Raw genomic sequence first — 18,670 nt, forward strand, 5'->3', positions numbered from 1 at the left:
AAAGCTAATTTCGAGACCTACGCGTTAAAAATGTCATTTTCAATAATTCTCGACTTTCCGAGAGAGATATATTTTGTATTTGAATTTTATCGCATTTAAGTAAAAAAGAAAAGGGATGAGTGAGTAAAAGGAAGTTGGTAAATTACTAGATTGCCCTTGTTTCTAAGTGCTATATATAACCCACTTTCTTTTCTTTTCTTTCTTTTGTGCACTCATTCTCTCTTTTCTCTCTTCTCTCTTTCTTTCTCTCGTCTCTCTCCCGAACACTCTCTCTCTCTTTCACTCCCTCTCAGCCCTCTCATCTCTCATCTCTCTCACTTGCATGCAACCCCCAAATCTTACTCAAACTTAAAGATATTGCTACCTTTAGCCTTTATTTTCGGTATACTTCTTGATTTCTATTTGCATGTAAGTATTTGCAAGGTTTTGTTGAAGTGATCGCTATGGTTGTGCTTAAGAAAAACAATTTCTTGAAGCATAACTATAAGAGTGATTTTAAGAGGTTGTGGAGGTCATAAACTCGAGAGGATATCCGTCATGGACTCTCTCAAGTTCGACCACCACCGGCCATGATCCAAAGGAGAGCCGGTGGGTTTTTCATGATGTGATTGTTGGATTTTAATGTTGCATGTTATGATTTCTTGAAAACTTGAAAAAAAAGGGTTTTGCTTCTTTTGTTGAAAATTGAGTATGTGATTGGTAAATGATTTCCTTGGTTGTAAAATGAATGTGTGCAAGTGATTGTTGCTTAGAAAATCAAATTTTATGATTTGCATGTGAGTTTTGCTTCGGCTTTATGCTAATAAAAAGGGAAATTGAATTTTGTGACTTGATCTTGGTATGAACTAAGCTTAATTAGTAGAAAATAGAGTTGCATATTGATTTAAAAGAGGAGTTAGTGATGCATGTCAATGTTTGGTTCTTGGATTGTGAGTTTTTGAATTTTTGCCGAATAGAAAATGGTTTTAGAAGAGATTGATTTGTGATTAAGTGAATGCATGCATGTTGATTGAATAATTTGATTAAGGTTTGAGTCATTAGGTGATGTTTGGCTTTGTGCTTCGAAAATCTTGATGAAAACGAGTTAAATGACTAAGGGAAGGCTTAAAACAAGTTAAAAATGTGATATAGGACTTTGCATGTCAAGATTGATCTTTGTATGTGAGTTTTCTTGATAAACCTGAATGGGTTGAATCTTTAAAGTGGTTTGTTGTGAGTAGACTTGATCAAAGTAATGATGGATGGTGAATAGACTAATAAGGAATGAATTATTGTTGCATGCTAAGTTTAGGTTCGAATTTTTGAGTTAATAAGAAAGGAAATTGAATTTGGTGAGATAATCTTGGTAAACACTAAGTTTGTATGATTTAAAAGCAATTGCATGATAGTTTTAAAGGAGATCAATGAGTGCATGCTAGTAATTAGTCTTTGAGTTGAAAATTATGTTATTGCCGAATGAAAACAAGATAAAAAGGGGATAACTTGGTGATTAAGTGTATGCATGTTGATTTGATGGATTGATTAAGTTAAAATCACTAAGTAGTGCATGGTTTGGTGACTTAATGAATGGAATGATTTAATAGGGAATTAAAACAAGAAAGAAATGTGGTATATAACCTTGCATGTCAAAATCTATTTTTGCATGTTTGATTCTTGATTGTGATAAGTGTTAAGGCCGAATAGGCCATAAGAAATAAAGGTCAAAATTTGATTTTTGGTAATTGAAAGAATGATTGAGTGTTATATGTGAAAATCTTTGATTTTGCTTGATTGGATTGATGTTTTGATTCGGATTAAGGAATAAAAGAAAGGGGAATTAAGTCGATTGATATAAGTGATAGTATGCACGTAAATGTTTGGTTGTAAATGTGTCTAGTACTCGTAAAAGAGTAGTGCTAGTTTGATTTGAGAAATAGCCTAGGTCAAGCGAGTACGCTTTGATTGCTAGGTATATAAGGATATGAAAACTATGAGAAAGAATTGTGTTATGTGCTGTGTGCTTATTTGTATAAGTTATACTCGTATAGTTCGAGTCAAGAATATAATCGAGTTATCGTATAGAGTGATCGTTCCGGGAACGAGAGTCGGGAATCTAATTAAGATTTCTGGTTTTATTGTAGATTCGGAGCGTGAGGGCATTCGGGCTAGGAAAGGGAAAAGTATAATAGGTGGCAGTAGTTCAACCCTCAGGAAAGCAGTTTCAGGCAAGTAACTCTGATTACTTGTATAAATGATTGTAAAGGAAATGTTGTTCATACCATGTAGAGTATTGAACTGTTAAAGTATGAAACCCTTGCTTTATGAAACCCTGATATTGATTTGAAGTACCCTTTGTTCTTGATAACCTGTTATTGATAATCCTATTGATTTCACCCGTTGATAATCTGCCTTTCTGTTCAAGTTTCCCATAATGCCATGGTCATATTGAACCTTTAAATTATCTTGGATAACACTGTTAATGATACCCCGTTTCTCTTGATCGCCCTAATGATCCCTAAGTTATTACTGATTCTTCAAATTTAGTACCTTGTTATCCTTGATACAGAATTCTTGAGAATTGTTCCTTGCGTATCTTTGATTCACTCCCTGAACTTTGTTTCTTTAAAATCTGAATTAAGAATGAGTTTCGACTTGAAAAAGTCCGAATGATTTCAAAGGCTTGGTAATGATAAAATGAATTTTAGAAAACCTATTTGTTTTTCCAACTCAAGGTTTTCCGAATGAATTCCTGATGGATTGGATTGGGACGTAAGAGGCTAGTGGGACTAGTCCAGTCATGGTAAGAGGCTAGTGGGACTAGTCCAATTTAAGGCTGAAATTATGCCGAATGGTACCTTAAAGACCGGAATGGAGGTCGATACGGGCTGATCACCCGTATATAATGAAATGGAAAGATAAGTGATCCAATCAAGGGTTCTAAATGATTATTTAAAAGGGAACTGAAACTTTTGTTCAGTAAATTGATTTTTGGAAATGAAAATGGTTTATACTGTTTTGAAAAGAGTTGATTATGTTATTGTGGAGCTTAAAGCACAGAACCCTGATTCCTGAAATCGTTGATCATGTGAATGATTCTATATCTTGAAATACTGTTGCTTTCCTCTACCGAAAGATCTATTTTGATCCTATAATGATTTGTGTTGAATGTCGGTTTTCATCCTGTTTCGAGCCTTGTTTCTTGAAAGCCCAACTATTCTTCGGATACCTTTCCTTATCTCAAAGAAAACAAAAATGAATATACGGAAATCTGCCACCTAGATTAGCTAAAATAGAATGCCCTAGTTTGTTCAAAGCATATTGAGAATTGTTATTGTAGAACTGCTATTTAGTTACTTGCTGAGTTTTATACTCATTGTTTTGTCTTAATCTAACCATGACAGTTAAGCAAGAAGATGGCCAGGCTTAGGCGCACTGCTCGTAAGAGCGTACCTGGTGGTCCCTACCATGTTGAGGGCTTCCAGTTGCCAGAGCAGGTAGTACAGGTTATGAGTGAGCTCGCGCCTAGTAAGAGGTGTTTAAAGATACAATGGGTTATCTATCGGTTCCCAGCCGGAATCGATATTGATTATTTAATAATATTTTGGGTTTGTAAGTTATATTCGTTGATTGGTAGTTGTAATCTTGTCTCATACTTTATCCTGTTGATCCTGTTAGTAGTTAATCGGGGTTTATGCATATTTATTTAGTAGATTAGAGGTGTGTGAGTCCTCATTTCCTAACCCCGAGATTGAGATCGTCACAGTATCGACATCGGACAAGGAATGATCTAGTGATTAGACGTCGAGATCAACGAAGTTCCAAATCGAAGGGCCTGAATGTTGGGATCGTATCCAAAATGGGATAGTAGTTTGTCGATAAAGCCGAACGTTCAAGTCGAACCAAAGTCAACTAGTAATAGTGATTAAAGCTTATTGAGGCAAGTATTCCTGATTTTTCTTTTAAAATACTGCAAATATTTCTTTGTTCCTATTCTGAGTTCAGAATAGTTAATGTTTTACATTTCGCTGCAATTACTCTCATTATGCATGTTCTTTTCATTATTGTTCCTATAATTCGATTGCTCTCTTGAGCAAATACCCATTTTTTTCGGGTTATTTGTGAACCCTGAATTGGGATATTTTAAAATCAAAATGATTTGACATCAAAATACTCCACGGGTTGGATAGTGATATTTTGGGGATTAAGTTTTACTTAATCCTATAAACCGGGACATGACCGGTGCCTTGAGATGGGCCGTAGCGCTTGGGGACCCGACTGGATCTATACAGGTAGGTATAGATCTGCACTGTATCCTGACTGATCAGCAGGATATAGGAGCGAACTAGTGTCCAGTCTAATTTGTTGTTGATCGCCATTAACGGCATTCTCTCTCGAAAGGTTTTATGATTCCAAAAACCGGACAAAACCCTGATTCAGGAGATGAATCTGGGAATCGTTTGTCACTTTTGGATTTATAATCACAGGCTGGTAACAGAAGAAAATAGGGAAATCTCCGCTGCGAGAGATCGAAGATGTTAGAAGAATAAGACAAGAGCATTTGTGTAAAGGTATTTGCACTCGTATGGTAGTTGTTGTGAATTGTAGAAGGTTAAATTCTTGTTTCATACCATAACCTGTAAACGATCCGGATTTAAGGGGTTAATTGAATATTATTTCATTCTATGTAAAGATTGTTTCGTGACACCAAATCTTGACCCCAGATTTGGGTTGTTACAACTTTATTTTACTTTATTATTTTTGACAGTTATTTTTGAAATAGTATAAAAGCAAAATTCATTTTCATTTCTTTTCTTTTATCATTCTCAATTCATCTGCTCTAACTTCTTTCTTTCTCAAAAGCAATTACCCTCTCTCTCTCTCTGTAACTTTTACTCTCTAACAATGGCACTAGTCGTCAAAATCATGTCTCAAACTGGCTTTATCTATGAGAAGAACAATTTCACGGCTCTAGTGAACAAGGGGATTCAACAGTCTGGCGACTACCACAAAATGATGGATTTTGTGCAAGGCTGTAAGCTCAAATATGCCATATTGGAATCTCCCACTATCTAATGTGAGGTTGTAGAGGAAATATGGACGACTGTAGTGTACAACTCAACTGACAAGACTATCATTTTCACTATTAAAGGTAATGAATTCTGTGTTAATAGTGACATTGTTAAAGCATGCTTTCAGATTCTTGATAATACTGTCACTACTCCACACACATACACTGATATTGTTAACATGTTAAACTCCATGGGTTATGCACTCACCATCTCTATATTAAGTGAAATTAGGAGATTGGGTCTTAGGAAAGAATGGAGTTATCTGTGTGATGTAGTTACTAAAGTATTTTCTGGTAAAATTAGAAATTTTGATTCCGTTAATATCTCCATGCTCAATATGCTCTACATGCTAGTAACTGATAAATACTTCAATTTTAGTGATCTAGTCTTGTTTGAGTTGGGGTTTAAGTTAGGGGAGCTTAATAAGAGGGCTAAGAATGTTTATTATGATGATGCTTGCTAACCATCTCTCTATGGATATTGTGCTTGAGAACCCAACCAACAAGTTAGATTGTTGGGTTCAAGAAAGAAGAATCATTACAGATCTCAATAGAGCAGATCACCACAAAGAGCTGCCACTATTCTACTTTCTAGTAAGGGAGGCACCTCAGGTAAGTGAGGTAATTTCAACTGTCTCTACTCTTCTAATCTCAACCATTTCTTTGCCTTCTAGTGTAGTAGTGGCATCTGTGTCAATGACCAGACAGATGCCTACCCAAGCTACCAAAACCAAAGTTTCAAAACCAAAGACAAAGAAAGCCCCCTCTGGTGTCTCTCAAAAGATGCTAGTTGTAAAATCCACTAAACACAAAGAGGGGAGTGTGAAGGTGGGAAAGACAGGTGAGGGACAGGGTGAAAATCAAAGAAGCCCTAAGGATAAGGATGGTGAGCATAGTGTACCCAAACCAAGCCACACCACAGTTTCCCAACAAACTGTGGTTGTTAATAAGGATAAAAGCTCAATTCTAGTTTCATCCTCCCAAAAGGATGTAACTATTGAAACAAGCTCTCAACCAGGAGCACATAACAAAAGGGGTAGGGACACAAGTTCACCATAAACCTATACAAGAAAGAAGAAATCTAAAACCCTTGGGGATGCACAGGGTACACACACAGTGCAAAATGAAGTTAAAGTCCCAGTCACTGCACCATCTCAAATTCAAATTGATGTGGCTCCAACAAATGTGGAGTCACAGCCAAAATCTATACAAATTGAAACACTTCAAACACCAAATTCTCCCACATAATCTTTGGATGTTGACATGATTCAAACATCACAACCATATTCTCCATCTTTAACTCTATTGGAGAAGCCAAAAATCCATGCAAGTGAGCATCATCTTCTACATGATTTGTTGGCTCACTTGCCATTTCTTTTTGAGAATGTTGAGACATCTGTGCCAAAATTTTCATCAATCTGCACAGAGTCCACAATAGTCTCCACTCCAAACTCATTCATTTCTACTCACTCGATGGATATTGTTCATCCGTCGAGTAGTGATTGTATCCCGACGAATGTGCCTAACAGCAGTCATCCGTCGGATAGTCAAATTACTACCCCGATGGATATTTCTCATCCATCGGGTGTCTCTGCGCAACTCCAAAGTTCAACTATAGTTATAAGTGCAGATGACTTTGTAATTGTGCAATCACTATTAGGATTGAGGGAAGGTAGTGACATGAGTGAGAGTCTGGGTTGCTCCCAGGAAAAAGAAGAGGAAAAGAGTGATCCAATGCAGTCCATTTCATCAGGACTAGAAAAAGTGAGTGTGAGAAGTCCCACCTTAGATGGTGAAGGTGAGGGTATGAGGGTGGGGAGCCAATGTGAGACCTTGATGCAAGAAAAGAGAGATAATGAGAGAAATGCAGGTACATGAGACATAAGGGTGGATGTCATTGTAATTGAGTCAATGAATGTCTATGATTCAGACAGGGAGGGACTATCTCAGCAAACTCAAGCTGTTATAGATTCTACCTCCTTAGATGCTGACACATTTACTCATCCTGCATATCAATTTCTAGCTGGACAGGGCAATGACAATGCATAAAGGATGCTAAACTTGGTGCACACCACACAGTCCATGAAAAGAGCTAAGGATGCCATCACAGCTTTGCCTTCAACAGCTGGTGATGTTGATTATGAGACTGGTGGTTCAGAAGAATTCTTTGGAGGTGAGGTTGGGGATAGTGAAGAAGAGCCATTGGACATAGGGGGAGAAGTAGGCCCTAGTTCAAGATCAGGCATGCCATCTTGGGCATTTTCAAAGCAGTGTGATGAAAACTATTTCAAGACAACACTCATCCAACTTATCAGCCAAACACAGTCTGCACTTCAATCATCCACAAATGCTAGCACCAAGAAGCTTCTGTAAGCACATCTTGCATCTCTCCAACTACAACAAATATCAGGCTACCAACAAAGTCAAAATGTCTCCCTCATCAAAAATGAAGTTGAGCAACTTAAGAAAGACATGTCTGACAAGTTGGAAGCTAGACTTCCTGAGATAATAATGATAGACATCAAAAGACAACTGAGGAAAAACTCAGATCTTGCAACCAAGGTGGATTCCTTGGACAAAAGAATGGTTGCTATGGAAGCTTCTCTTACAACAATCCATCTACACCGAGCACAACAAACAGACTTGCTTCAAAAACTGGTGGCTGCACAGACCTCCTCCTCTACTCAGCTTGATGAAAACAAAAAGGGGGAGAAAGAGAGTTCTAGGAGTGAGGGGGAGCAAAAGGTGCTTAACATTCAAGTGAGTAAAGCAATTGTGCCAACAATTGCTTTCACAAAGCCACCAACCAAAGATAACATTGATCTGATAAATGAAGCAGCAGCCATTTTGAGAGCAGCTGAGAAGAAGCAGTTTAGTCCAATAAACTGGGAGAAAATTGATGAGGATATTCAAAAGAAGTTTGGTCTAGCAAAGAAGCCAGAAAAATTAGTCATTCAGCACTCTCGAGTCAGGCAAATTTCTGTGAATGATATGAGCATGAACTATCTGGAAAAAGGCCAGACATCCTGCATCAAATCCCCAAAGGCAGATCTAATCATGAAGCTAAAGGTGAACTACCAAATTTTTTTACTAAGGACCCCTTTGGACACAGTGTATGAGACACCAAATCCTGATGAGAAGAAGCTGTTGTCAAGATCTATTGCATTCTACAAGGATCTAGCTAATTCAGCATTGAAAAGGAGAATTGCCAAGGTTTTCAGAAATGGTAAGGAAATTTGTGTGGTGGCTGGATACCCTCAATTTGCTGAAGCAAAAAAGGAATAAAAGGAAAGATTGAAGCAAGAAAAGAAGCAAGCTGCTCTAGATGCTAAAAAGCTCAAACAAAAGAAGGAGCAAGCTGCTATCTTGGCCAAGTTGCAAGCTGTGAAACCCACACAACAAATTCCTGAACAACCATCTTAAACCACTGGATCTAAGGATCTGAAACTGTAAGAAGAATCACAGCAGAAAAGAAGGTTTATATACAAACTTCACTCCAAGAGAAAAGTGAACTTTGATGAAGAAGGATTGGAAGATCAGTTTCCCAAGAAGCCTACTTCTACAACAACTCAAACATCCATGCCCTCTGTGGCACATTAAGAATTTAAGATAGATCCATCCAAGAATTTCCATGGTGAACCTATCATTCCAAAGGATGAGCCAATAGACTGGGATAGTCTACCAATTCCAGAACTCAATCTACCTCATTTCATGAAGCCAAAGAAAACAAAGACCAGAGCAGTCAAGAAAGTGAAGCCCTCAACTCTCAGATCCAAGTCCCTAAACAAAGCTTAAACTAAGGTCAACAAGGGAGATATCATGTACATCTGTGACATCAAGGAATTCTCTGATCTAAACCTCTATCTAGATGAACTGGAAGAAGTTAGAGGGATTGATGCTTACAGGAATCTACCTGAAAGGTTAGTATTCAAGTACAAGGGAGGAAAAGAGATATCATGGCCACTTCATAGAATTCTTCAAGAGAGCCAATCTGAATTCTTCAAGAGAGCCAATCTGTACTGATAATAGTTTATTCATCCTTCAAAATGAACTTTGGATTCAATGTGACATCTAGAAGATTAGTTCTAAAGAAGATTGAAGAACTGAGGAGTATTAGAGCCAAGGATGCACTCCCAAAGACTTTAACTATTCCTTACACAGGGAGTAGAGTGCATCTAAGGCCCTACTGGCTGATAGAATTCATGGATGATAAGGGAGTTAGAAGATTCTTTAGATTAGAAGACCAGTTGAGCATCTCTAGCAATGAGACTCTTCTGGAAATGCAAGGAATGCTAGATCTCTCAGAATATGATGAACTTGAATTCCACAGACAGCTCCAAAATCAAATAGAAGAAAACAACATGAGGCTTGGGAAGAAATTCAGACAACCAAGGAAATAGATCAATTTGCTCAGACTAGAGGAGCACCTTGAAAATGATTGTGAGCAAATCTTTGTACACTTTGTCTTGTAAATTTTTTAGTAAATAATGCAGCACTTTTTGGTTTTATCTACTACCTTTTAAATCTGTATTTTTAGGGTGTTTTGTTATCATCAAGTTTCTCTTAATTTATGGCTACAATTCTAGTAGGTATAAATTGGGGAAGATTGTAGGGAATATGTTGTGAACTTGATGATTACATTACAAAACACCTTAGTAGATTCAACATAGTGAAAAATGTAGCACTCGACGGATGATCAAATATAGTCCCGACGGATGACTCAATATAGTCCCGACGGATGATGATTTGACATCCATCGAGTGAGTAGCTTATGTAACAATAAGTCATGTAGCACATTTCTGCAAACACCTTTGTATAGATTCTGTAGTAGCATAAAAGTCATGTTGACTTTAATTAGATATGCATAATAGGTTGATTAATTGTAAATATAAGATGTATTGTAATTCTGCATAAATGAAATGAAGTCAAGTGTCAAATAGCTACCCGACGGATGATCAACAAAGCTACCCGAAGGATGATCAACAAGGCAACCCGACATATGATAATCATGTACCCGACGGATGATCAATTCAAACATCTGTTGACAGTGACAACACAGTCACATGCGTCGAGTGTTTGAAAAAGGAATGTGGCAACCTATTCAGCTGGGTTTTTGAGAATAAAGAAGCATTACCATTTCCATGCTATTATGAAGATATTCAAAGATGCTGGAATAGAGTAGTGAAGCAGCATGGTATTAGACTTGATAGGTTTTGTTTTATTATCTTGTCTTATTACTATGTAATCTTGGTGATATATAAACCAAGAGTAGCAAGTAGAATAACTAGAAGACTAAGAAAATACATTCTCAGAGAAACAATTGTAAGCTGAATCTTGTAGCATTTCTCTGTGAGTTTAGTTGTTCATATTTGTAAGAAGCTGTGAGCCATTCAAGCTTCACAGGGTTCTCTTGATATATATATATATATATATATATATATATATATCTGGTGGATACATTGAAATCCACCAGAAAGTTTTTAAAGACTTGTGTTTTGATTTATCTAACTCTTCATTCGGCACTTTGCAAATCAAACACTTATATATTATTAAGTTAGAACCATTTTTCATTAATCTCAAAAAGTAGCCAGAATTACATTCAACCCCCATATGTAATTCTTGTTGTATTGTTAGGGACTAACACCCTTTCGGGTTTCCAATCACGAGTTTCACCGATTAACTCGCAATTTCCAAAAATAAAATTCGAATAATTATAGGAATTTATTCGAAATAATTTACCAAATAATTCGAGTAAATATTTTAAATATCTACTTCAAATTTTCAGAGGTTAATCGAATAGCCCAAGATAATTAGTCGAATTTTACCAAATTTCAGTTCATCAGAATTCAGAAGCGAAAATAAAGAAACTATAGCATCACAGCCAAGCAACAGACACCACGCACAGGACACGCCTTCGGTCACCTAGCCGGAAAATAAACCGGCGGCAACCGGAAACCAACACGGACAGGCAATGAATCATTACTGAAAACACATATATACTACACATATATGCATATATGTACACGTTAAACAGCAAAACAAAATCGAAACCAGAAGCCATGGACGGAAAATGGAAGAAGGCGGCCGGAACAGGGGCACCTGAATAACGCTGGCGACGGAACTTACCAGAAATAGAGAATCAGGGATGGGGGAGGGAAAGAAAGAGGAAGGGAATAGTAGAGAAATTGAGAGAGATTATAGATAATCGAGAGAAGGAACGAGAAGATTCAGCAGTGAAGGAGATGAAACAAAGATACATGCTGTGTTTATCTTTTGATTCATTTTTATTTCTTTATTTATTATTTTTTAATACCCAAACGCAGCTTTCCACGTACCCAAAAACAACAAAGCTTAATCTTAGGAGCAAACACGTGTCCTGCACGCCTGATTTTCGACCCGCACTTGTAATTTAACGAACCAAGTTGCACAAAAATAGTCTCAGAAAATTATCAAAATAGTCTTAAAATGTTAGAAATATCCCGAAGTAAGTAAAAACGTAATTTTCATAATTTTAAAACATATTCTGAAATGCAATTTATACCCGCTTTTAGCAATTAAATGAATCAACGCGCGGGTGAATTTAATCCCAAAAATTTCCAAAGTAATTTTAAAATTCTTGGAATTTTCCAAACCTAAATAAATATGAGTTTCGTAATTTTTGAGGAATTCTGGAATTAAATACGGATTTTACAAATAAATACAATCAGAAAATCATTTATAGATGAATAATCAAGAAATTATTGATTTCTAAATTTTATAAAATCCCAAAAATAAATATTGTATTTATAAACTATAAAAATAATTTTAGAGACAATCCAAATATTTATGAAAAATAAAACTGCAATAAAATTATTTTTAAAAGCGAAACAAAATCATGCAACCCAATAATTAACCACGCAATTCAATCCCATACACTAGTAATCACATATACATACTAACAAAGCAATAACCCGCTGACAGAACCCATATACATACTTTATTTTCTTAATTATTCAATAATTACACATTTAAATAATACTAAAAATATACGAGTCGTTACATCCTTCCCCCCTTAAAAAGATTCTGTCCTCAGAATCTGATCTAACTAAACAAGTGAGGATATTTGTCAAGCATATCTGACTCTACTTCTAGGTAAACTCTTCGACTCGGGGATTTATTCAAAGCATACTCATTATGGATATAAACTCATTCCTAAGGACTCGCTCTTAACGATCTAGGATTTGGATCGATCATTCTACACAGAATAAATTTGGATAAGAGCCCATTGGCTCCTAATCAACGACTTGGTCCGAATCAGATACATATCGCCTTAACATTGACATGTAGAACATACTATAAAATTTGCTACAACTGCGGCGACAATTCCATGAGCAACTTTATCGATCTTCCTCGATACCTTGAACGGGTACATATATTTAGGACTCAACTTGTCCCTTCTAATCAACCCTAACCAATCTTATTCAAGGTGAAACTTTTGTCAATACCCACGATCCTATTTCTATATCCATACTCTTTCGATGTAAATCTGCCTTCTTTCTTTGTTTATCCCGAGCTACTTCAAAAACCTCACTACGTTCTTGGTGCGCCAAATTAACTCAAGACCTAACAACATTTCTACTCCCACTTTTTCTCAATAGAGGGGGAACCCACACTTATGCCCATACATGGCTTCACAAGGGAGCGTTCCCTTACTAGCATGATACCATTAGCATAAAAAAACTCAATTCATGGTAGGTGATTACCTCAGTTTCCTTTGAAACTTAAAATATATACTCTTGACATATTTTATATCTTCTGAATCGTCTTCTCACTTTGACCCTTCGTTTAAGGATGATAGGTGGTACTCATTTTCAACTTAGTTTCCAAACATTCGAACACCTCTTACTCATTTCCATCAGTTAAGGTTGAAAAGTAATCTCATATATTCACTTCTTATCACCTTTAGGTATTTGAACTTCCCATTCCACTCTTTCCAATTCTTTTATTAACTCCTCAATGATCTTAACCACATTCAATCCTTTCCTTCTGCACTGGGCATCTGTTACTACACCGGCTTTGTTTAGGTGATTTTTAATGGAAAGATCAAAATCCTTTGTTTATCTCAGCTAAAATTCATACTTGCAAACTTTGCATATAGTTACTTCCCTTCTAATCTTCGTGAGGAAATCCTTGGGTGTTCTACACAGACTTCCTTAATCTATAATAAATGAGGATGTTATCAATAAATACAATTTAATTATCCAAGTACTCCTTATACACTATGTTCTTAAATCCTTATAGACAATTGATACACTTGTTACTCCATGTAATATCACCAGAACTTGCAATGCTCCTAACTTATTCTAATCGCAATCTCTAATATGTCCTCAGGCTGGGTCTTAAGTCTATCCCCGAGAAATAACACACTCCTTGAATTAGGTCACATAAGTAATCAATTCTTAATAGGGGTTACTTATTCTTATTCGTCATTTTGTTAAACTCCCGATAATAAGTATACAACCTCATAATTTCAACCCTCTTCTCCAGCAACATCACCGGTGCACCCCAAGGGACTATATCTGGTATGCTCACTTCCCTTTCCAATAACTTTTACAATTATCGAACTAATTATTTCGTTCCACTGGCCTCTAGAGACTCCAGGGCATTTATTTATTACTCAAACTTCCTCTAGCTTAAGTATTTTCTTCTTCGTATCTTTACACATGGTGGATCTACCTTATATCCTTATCTTATTACTCCTTTCTCCCATGATTGGAAGAACTTCTTATATTGCTTCTGCACCTAGAAACTTACCTTACTATTGGCTTCTGTACACTTTTCAATTCGCTTCTTCTAAAAACCAATCCTTGCCTTACTACAGGACAACCAACTCATTCCTAAAATCACATTGAACTCTTCTAGCTCGAAGGGTGTTAGATCAGCTGCAACTATGTCCAAATTCTAAACGCTTGACCTTTTGGTCCTTTTGAACGTTCTGCCTCTAACTGTGCTAGATGTTGGCCCTTGGAATGTAGTATCTTGAGTAACTGTTCTACAACTCCTTGCAATATGCCGAACTTTTCCCCAATTGTAACACATAACTCCTGGATTTTCTGGATTGTATTCTGACGCATAATGACCCTTATGACCACACTTGAAACATTGCACATTCTTTTTGCACGAACCACTGTGTCTCATGTCACAGGACTTGCAATCCACTGCTGACTTGACTGACTGAGCTGGAGTAGAAGCAACTGAGATAGTATCAGATATAGTCTGGGAGAAACTCTGTCTCCTGAATCTTTTACTCCTGTTTCATCCAAACCGATTCTAAAATTCTTGACTAAATTTTCCTTGGTCTGCCTAGTCCATAACACCTTCAGACTGCCTTTTCTTATCACTCTCTTCCTTAACAGCCAACTTCTGGTCACTTTCCATTACCAGGGCGGCCTAAACCATAGAGGAGTATGTCTTGAGTTACAATGCCACAACTCCTCTGCAAATTTCAGGCTTCAACCCTTGTTGAAACCTCCTTGCTTTCTGAATTTCCGTACTTACATACTCAGGAACTAATCAGGCCAATTCTGTAAAACTTGGTCTCATACTCCAACACACTTCTTTCACCTTGTTTCAGTTCCAAAAACTCGACTTCCAACTGATTCCTTAGACCATCGGGAAAATACTTTTCCAAGAATAATTCTGTAAATCTCGTCCAAGAAACAAGGCCTTCTCCTTCCAACGCACGAGTGGATTCCCACCAATAATTTACTTCATTCTTAAGAAAGTAGTTCACATAATCGGTCTTAAAATCATCACTTACTTGCGTGAGGGTAAATGTGTTTTCCATTTCCTTAAGCCAATTCTGGAAATAACAGGATACACTTCACCCTTGAACTCTGAGGCTTAACAGACTTAAAGGATTTAAAACTTGTAGTTTGGTTTAGCTCTCCTTGTTGATGTTGTTGTTGCTGAATCTGTTGGATTAACTGCAACTGTTGTTGTTGCTGCTGGCACAACAAGTCTAGAATTTCATTTATAACTGGACCCTCCGCTAAACTACTACTATTTTCTTTAGACTGGGTAGCTTTCTTGGATGGCATTTTCCTAAAATATAACAAGGAATTTATTCAAAAACATAACGTGAATGTATCATAAAATATCACCTTCAAATGGTGCACCTGTGTTAGGAAAATACTGCCCAATCAAAGCACCCATGTCTTTATTCTTAGGATCCATTTATAAAAGATATCTAGATTAGCAACACTAGCAACAATAGCAACGGTAACAGTAGCAGAATCAACAACAGCGCAGAAAACTGGAATATAAAGGTACTAAACATTATAGCATGCCCTCTCAATATAACAACAACTGAGAAACCTTCCAGCACCATTAAAAATACAACATTAACAAATTCCATATACCGCAAAGCTAGACGGGCTATACTAGACACCACCCAAAAAGGGTAAACTAATAAGTCAAGTTAAACTTAAGAATCACAGACTTGGCTAACGCATTAGTCTAAGTTTCAATCAACCATCCCTTCTAAGGCGACTTCTTATCTCTTACAATTGACCCATCTTCCACGGAGTTAACTTTTCTAAAGCTGCAACCTTCAATATCGAATCATGAATCCTCTCTACTATTTTCATTTCTAAAGTAGCAACCCGATGTAAAACTTCTATTCCTCCAGACAGTCAACTCTTGTTTACTTTCAATAACCAGGACTGTCTAATTGCAAAAGCTACTGACAATTCATTGTCTCAGGACTTCAATTAAAATCTCAAAGTCAAGGAATTAATGATACAGGGAGGAAAAGAGAAGAATACATAGGTATGACTGAGAGCAACCATACAAGTACATAAGATGGTCAGTCTTAGTACTGCATAGCTCACAACATATATATCAGTGGCGTCCCACCAGACCCTTTTGCCACACAGACAAATAGTCAAATCATATGCATTGTTTGCCCCAGTCAACAAAAAAATCACCGAGGAAAGAGACAATGTTTAAAAGGAATTCACAAATAGGGAGGGAGAAAATCTGATTTATAATGGGATCATTAGAATCATAAGTTGCTTACTTCGGGATTTGACTTTCTTACAGGAAAACAAGCAACTTATAAAAAAATATAAACAATCATTTTGGAAACACAATGAGTTTCAAGAAAGGCGTGAAAGGTTCAGGATTATACAACAGTACTGATCCCCATACTTCACGAAACTTGGCTGTTATAGCAGCCACCGACTATTATCATACTATCCGAACTCACCGAGGTCATACACTCGGTCCAGTAACATTCCTTGACATAGGAAATGTGATATTTAAAAATAACGTTGACGTCTCTTCAGCTGGAACATCAAGGGTCCGCTCAGAAGCTGAATTCTCTCAATCAGACTCGTTTTCTCGAGAAGAAAGCTAGAAATCTCTATCGGACCTTACCAATAATACGTATACTAAGGAGACATATTCTAAGCTAGGGCAGTTCCAGTCAATTCTCAATAGACGTCAGGGTTACTTCTCCGAAACCCTTGACCGAACTCATAGACTCGCTCCTCTGATTGAGTTGCAGACTCACATATATATATAAACCTTCCTGTACTCTTTTGACTCTACTCCTAACCTAAATCAGGGACTCAAAGCAGTAGCTCTGATACCAACTGTGATGGCCTCAACCCCGGGGTCAGGAGTTGACATCACCAAGAACAATAATAATAAACATAATATTATTCAAATCACTAATTATACATAACCACGACCCCTTTACCAAGACCTTTTCCAGGTTTAAGTATGATTTAGGTTACAACTATTACAAAACCGACTTACAATAAACCATCCTGACGTAACTAAACTTAATACAGCAACTCAACAGATCATCTTTGGTCCAACACAACTACCTCAGAGGAGCCTGACACGGAAGGAAGTGGAACTCTGCCCTGACTACCACATATGAACCCCCTAGGCATCTGCAATACATATATAAAACATTCTGCAAGGGTGAGTGAAATGATATCTTCGATATATTATTTATTTAGGTATTTGTACGATTAAACATAAAATTTAAGTACACTTAGATCCTCTCCATTAGGACATGATTTTAATTGATCTAGATCAAAGTCAAATAGTCAAACCAACTAAATTATTTTCAAGACTATTTATAAAAAAGATATTCCATTATTCTAAAAACATCAAAATTATATTTTATGGAATATATCTCTAAGGCAGTTTGATCAAATAAGAAATATCAAGATATGATATTTTTTAGATCAGAGTTGCAACATCAATAAGGCAACAAGCTCGAATAAGGAATATATCAGAAATATTTTTTAGAGATCTCGTACTAAATCAAAAATGTTTTACTCTTTGCTTCTAAATATATTTTACATCCTTCAAAAGAGTTTTTATTCAAAGTTTATTAATATTCATGGTTGAAGTATTAATATCCATTTTTACACCCATTTTGTGTGTTCATAAAGTAATTTTCTCCCGTTTCGTAAAATCAGCATTTCTCGGAGAAAATTATTCAAAAATACTCAAAAATATTTCCCACCACTCGAATACATTTTATATGTAAGGAAATATATTTTAAGTATCTATACAAGTCAAAACTTTGGTCAAAATATCCATCTCTTTCATTCCAAGACCAATAGTATTTTTATTCGGAAGTAAAAGCTGACAGAACCGCTTTGAATCTAAATAAATACTTCCACATACTAGAATGAATTGAAATTTGGTATGGATCACTTAAATGGTATTTTATATGCATGGTAAAATTTCGTAGCATTTTGAGAATTTTTGTCCGGGCACGAATTTCGAGGCAGTTGGTCTCACAGTTGACCATGTTTGACCTAAGTACCATTGACCATTATTGACCAAACTTTGCAGGACATCATTTTTTATGATATTTATTTAAGATTTTTTGGGGTGGTCATAATAATGGTGCTTAATCCTTAATTAAAGTAATTAAAGAATGATTAAAAGAAAAGGAAAAAATATATTTAATATATATATATATATAAGCTGAGATTTGAATTAATACTAGCTTGTGCTTTCTTCCCACTTTCCAAGAAACACAACCTACTTGCCATGTCATTAATCCATGTGATACACTCCATCCACCATCCATTCCTTCTCAAATCTCAACCATTCATTGCACCCAACTTCCTCTATAAATAAACCCCCACCCCAACCTATTTTAAAAAAAAACTAAAGAGCCAAATACTTGCTGGGAATTTTTCAAGAAGTGCCTCTCTTCATCTCTTTCAAATTCTATACACACACTTCTTCTCAAAAACCTTCTCTCTCTTAAATATATATACATATACTTAAGGTTTTTGATATCCAAGCTTAGCTTAACCCAACCAAGCTTGTTCCCACCAAGTGAGCTCATCCACCACCACTTTCCGGCCTCCCGAAGGGCTGCCCAAGTTCGTCCATAGTGCCAAAATCCAGCCGAACCTCCGGCGAATCTTTTCGGCGAACTTTTACGACCGTTTTCCAAAAGTGATGAGTTTTTAGCTTCTTCTTTGGTTTTATTTATTTTGAGCTTTGTACTTAATTTCTCTACTTCATCTTAAGCTCTAATACAAGATATCCTATAAAGAAGGTTCTCTACGAAAAGAGAACGAAGATTCGAACTCGGAATTC

The sequence above is a fragment of the Apium graveolens genome, chromosome 6, assembly GCF_009905375.1.
Source record: "Apium graveolens cultivar Ventura chromosome 6, ASM990537v1, whole genome shotgun sequence".
Classification (NCBI taxonomy): domain Eukaryota; kingdom Viridiplantae; phylum Streptophyta; class Magnoliopsida; order Apiales; family Apiaceae; genus Apium; species Apium graveolens.